A 6000-nucleotide genomic window follows, 5' to 3' on the forward strand; every position below is an offset into this window, starting at 1 on the left:
GGTTTGCTGCACCATCAACCCATCATCTAGGTTTTAAGCTCCACATGCATTAGTTGTTTGTCCTAATGTTCTCCCTCCCCTTTTCTCCTATCCCCTAACAGGCCCTGGTGTGTGATGTTCCCCTCCCTGTGTCCATGTGTTCTCATTTTTCAGCTCCCACTTACGAATGAGAACACGTGGTATTTGGTTTTCCTTTCCTGTGTTAGTTTGCTGAAAATGATAGTTTCCAGCTTAATCCATGTCCCTGCAAAGGACATGAACTCATTCTTTTTTATGGCTGCATATATTCCATGGTGTATATGTGACACATTTTCTTTATCCAGTGTATCACTGATAGGCATTTGGGTTGCTTCCAAGTCTTTGGTATTGTAAATAGTGCTGCAATAAACATATGTGTGCATGTATCTTCATAGTAGTATGATTTATAATCCTTTGGGTATATACCCAGTAATGGGATTGCTGGGTTAAATGGCATTTCTGGTTCTATATCCTTGAGGAATCGTGACACTATCTTCCATAATAGTTGACCTAATTTACACTCCCACTAGCAGTGTAAAAACGTTCCTATTTCTCTGCATCCCTGCTAGCATCTGTTGTTTCCTGACTTTTTAATGATCGCCATTCTAACTGGCATGAGATGGTATCTCATTGTGGTTTTGATTTGCATTTCTCTAATGACCAGTGATGATGAGCTTTTTTTCACATGTTTATTGGCCGCATAAGTGTCTTCTTTTGAGAAGTGTCTGTTCATATCCTTTGCCTGGGCAGAAATCAACACAGCGCAGTAAAGCGGCTGCGGCCAATTAGGACTGTTTTCTAAAAATCTAGTCAGTTTGCATGCTTTTATTGTTTCAGAGACAACAAGGATTATCTTGTTTGACAATAAATGTTTTGAAAGAATGACCCAATCCAATATTTGAAGATGTTATTTTTTCCAGTATGAGAGAAAAAATATAATCCTTTAAATATATAATTTATTAAAAACAATAAAATATAAATAAATTTGATATAAAAGCTTTGACTTCTTCTAAATTTTTAATTCATTGCTACCTATGTGAAGCAATTTGAAATGGTACACAACCATACCAGACATAAATCCACCATCAAACACTATGGGGCACTCAAAATTAGAGCTATAAATTTCTCATTCTAAAATAAGTGAAATAATTTGATTAACTTTTTGATTTATTTTAGGAGAATTTTATTTTTCTTATTTATATGATTGCTGCACTAGGTATCTTTAAGAAAATAAAACACTTATTGCTGAATATATTGACAAAAATAATGCTATGTTTAAAAAACTAGGAAACAGTCTTCAAAATAGCAGTTTCCTTATTTGGAGTGAAACATAAGAAATGTCAAAATAATGAGAAAATGGAGCATGGAGCATAAATTTCAGGATTTGATGTTATTTATTGCACTGATATTTATTTTTATTTCTAATATACTCCCTTTTTATATGTCTTTTTGTATGTCAATTATACCTCCATGTTTTTTAAAAAATACAACTAAATTGAGTTTTGCTGTATTTTCTAAGCATTAAATGAAAAAAAAAGTAAAACCAGTAGTGAGTTATTAATTTTCTTAACAAATAATAGAGGCTAACACAAACAGCACATCCAAACAAAGGCACTCATTTGTCTAAACCCACTGATATACTTAAATAAATCAAAAGTTTTGTAATGAGCCCATAATCAAAATTAACAACTTTTATTTTCCTGTAAAAGTCGTGAAGATGCTTGTGTTTGGTCATTTCATGTCATTATGATTATACTTGCTACCAGTTATGGAGAATTTAGAGAATACAAAGTTCTATGTGGAAGACTTTCATTCTAAAGAGAAAGTGTACATAAAGATCCATTTTACAGAATGAGAAATTAAGAATTAAAGTGGTTATGTTTCTAGGTCAATAACACATTTCAAGAAACCGATATACAGAAGTTAAAACATATGTCTTTATCGATTTCCAAGCCTCTGAAGTTTTAATGATGTCAAACATGCCTCTAAGTTTGATGTTGTACAACCCTTCAATGTATTTGATTTACATAATAAACATAGCCAAGCTAAAAAGTAACACAAAATTTACTTGCACCACTTTATTATCATTGATATATTTACCGATATTATTAATTTGCCAAATAAATTGGTACATAATTTACCAAATTTATTAAGTAAATTGTTGGGCCTTATGTCTTTTTATCATGAAGATGAAACAAAATATTGTTTGCTAAATGTTTGATATTTTAAATACAAAAAATAAATTAAATGGGTTTAATATAGTTAAATTTATAAATACCATACAGAAAGATATTTATCTGGACTTCCAGTTTAACAGAAATAAATAAGACACATATTTTTCTACTCCATATCAGGCCATTATAAACTATCTACAGTTATGTGCCCCATAACAACTTTTTAGTCAACAATGGACAGCATATATGATGATTATCACGTAAGATTATAATGGATCTGAAAATTTCCTATCCTTTAGTGATATCGTAGCTGTAGCTGTTATAATGTTGTAGTTCAACACATTACTTAGGTATTTGTGATGCTGGTGTAAACAAACCTGCTGCAGTACTGTGCTCCAAGTCATAAAGTATATCATATACAATTGTGTACAGTACACAATACTTGATAGTAAATGATGACGTTACTGTTTCTGTATTTACTACACTATATTTTATTACTAGTTTAGAGTATGCTCCTTCTACTTTAAAAAAAATAAAGTTAACCATAGGGCTCAGGCAGGACCTTCAGGAGATATTCCAGAAGACATTATCATCACAGGAGATGACAGCTTCATGCACGTTACTACTACTTCCAGTGAGACAAGATGCGGAATGGAAGATGTTATATTCACGATCTTGACCCTGCGTAGGCCTAGGCTGATGTACGTGTTTGCGTCTCAGTTTTTTAACAAGAAGTTTAAAAACATTGGGAGATATACCTAATGCTAGATGACGAGTTGGTGGGTGCAGTGCACCAGCATGGCACATGTATACATATGTAACTTACCTGCACATTGGGCACATGTACCATAAAACCTAAAGTATAATAATAATAATAATAATAATAATAATAATAATAAAAAAAAAATTAAAAACAGGAAAAGCTTATAGAATAAGGATATAAACAAAATAATTGTGTATGGTTATGCAATGTGTTTGTGTTTTAAGCTGTTACTGCAAGAGACTCAAAAAATTAAAAAATCAAACTTAATAAGGTTAAAAAATTACAGTAAGCTAAGGTTGATATTATTGACGAAAAGCTTTTTTTATAAATTTAGTGTGGCCTAAGTATACATTGTTTATAAAGTCTACAGTAGTGCACAGTAACGTCCAACGTCTTCACATTCACTCACCACTCACTCAATAACTCATGGAGAGCAATTTTCAGTCCTGCAAGCTCTATTCATTGTTAAGTTCCCTGTATTGATGTACCATATTTTATCTTTTATACTATATTTCTACTGTACCTTTTCTGTTTAGATATGTTTAAATATGCAGATACTTACCATTGTGTTGCATTTGCCTATAGTATTTGATAAAGTAACATTCTGTACAGGTTTGCAGCCTAGGAGCAATAGACTGTATCACACAGCTAGGTGTATAGTAGGCTATACCATCTTGGTTTGTGTAAGGACACTCTATGATGTTTTCATATGACAAAATTGCCTAATGAGACCTTTTTCAAAACATATCCCTATCGGTAAGAATTTCATAGCTATAGTTACAAACATATAAGTTTGAATTTTTCACAAAAATGTGTATATTCAAGATAATTATGCAAGATAATTATTTCTCTTCCCATGTGATGAGATCAAATACCTATGTGATGGATCAAGGAGCTAGTAGATACTAATTATCTAACTTAATTTCTGAAACATGATGTGCAAATAATGATAGATTGATTTCCCTCTTCTATGAGACATTAAGGCTCATAGTGAATACTTTTAAAAACATATAATAACCTGTATTAAAGTTATTTCTCATTTATATTGACATCAATTAAAATACAGTTACTATTATTTTTATATAATATTTACAAAGTGAGATTCATATATTCTTGAATGGCATGGGAAGGTTATAGTAACACTTTATCCTATATTCTCTAATTTTATACACACAAAAATAATATAGACATAGCTTTAAATCATGTGCCTAGGTAATTTTGATATACATATCCATGGAAATTAGCATGACATAAACAGTTCTAGGAGGTCTTTGACTAAAACTTTTAAAAAATTGTTCAATTATTTTACAATGTAAAACAACATAAACATAATGAAAATATATTTTTATATTATGTTGGTCATTTTAAAGAAAATTTTCCAAGAAATACATAAAACAATAAAGAATGCATTAAGCTTTATGTAAAATTTAAAAAAAGGAGCAAGCAAACATTTCTCAAGCAGTACTTCAAGACAATGCACAAATCAGGACAAATAATATCCTTCAAAGATATATTATGCCTTGCCAAAACTTCATTAGAAATATTTCATTTACTAAAGTTATTATTTGCACACCATCATAATTTTATATTTATATAGTAATAATTTAATATTATATTTCAAGATGAAAGTACATTTCTGTTTTTGTTTCTCAGAGACTGAATTATTCACAGATCCTTAAATGAATACAAACCATTTTCTGTTTTCTTCAAATATTACTTGCTACTATTAAACCAGTTACAAAGCAGTGAATCCAGATGATGATCAACTCAGTAACAAATTGCCCTCAAATTATAATTTCACTAGATCTTAAGTGGTAATTACCACTGCAACATCAGCATTAATGGCAAAGATAATTTAGTTTTCCTACCGTCCTTATATCAGAATGACCCTTTATAATATCATCTTCTGTATGTAGGAAGATATTTTCATGAGTTGACATTTATGGCACATGTAAGAATAAGCTGTTTAAAGCACAAAGCAATTGATTTCTACAAAATAATTGAGAGTGGAATTATACTGAATTAAATCATTGATAGGAGCAGTTTTACAGAGTACATATTTTTAAATAGATTTAACCAATTTAGAAAACACAGTTATTAAAATATATTTTCATATCAGATAAAGTGAGTCTAGAATTATAGACTATAGGTAAGTTTATTCTTATCATTTTAAATTATATTAACCATGTGCTTTGTAAAAGAAAGAAGCAATGTATAAAAACTATTCCTACCAAATCTGTGAGTTTAGTCCAGACTAATATTTGAGAGAATTTTCAAGACACATTAACATACATTGTAATAAAATGAAATGCTGAACAACCTGTTTAGCAGAAAAAAAGATAATTATATTTGAGCAGGAGATATTCATTTATTGCTTAAATGGTAAAGAAACAGAACATTTAATGTTGCTTCTGAACTTAGTTTTCTATCTGATGTATTGTGCAGGTTTTGAACAATTTACTTAAGAGCATTTTCTCTAAGAACTTGAAATTTGGAGGGTGAAATACCTTAGAGAGTCGAAAACAAAACTGCTTTGTTAGAAGTTTACGTCTTATGTAGGTTTTATCCCTCTAGATTATATTTTCCACTGTTTGTGTTATCTGTCTGATTTCACTCTCTATACCTTGGGGACTGATTAGATGATTTCTCTCTATTTTTGCTCTCTCTGTTTTTGGCTGTGTCTTAAATTTCCTCCTTAGAATTGCTAAGATTGCTTCTTTCCTGTATCACAAGATTTTTAACCCATCTCCATCTCCCTTTAGTTTGTGCTTTTGCCCATAGTGTTTTTCCCACAGTGCTTTAACTTTGCCTGGCTTCCTCCTGTCTACTTTTCCCAGTATCATTCACATTGTCTGTTATATCATATGGATCTATGCTAGGATTTCTGAACTTTGGTAATATTGACATTTTGGACTAGATAACTTTTTTGTTTTTGTGTATTGGGCAGAGCTGGGCATGTGGAACAAGTTATATGAAGTGTTTTTATTACTTACAGATAGGCACCAGGGACAAAAGAAGCTAGGATTTATTGCCAGCTGGTACCCC

Source organism: Pongo pygmaeus, chromosome 14 (genome assembly GCF_028885625.2).
Source record: "Pongo pygmaeus isolate AG05252 chromosome 14, NHGRI_mPonPyg2-v2.0_pri, whole genome shotgun sequence".
Lineage (NCBI taxonomy): Eukaryota > Metazoa > Chordata > Mammalia > Primates > Hominidae > Pongo > Pongo pygmaeus.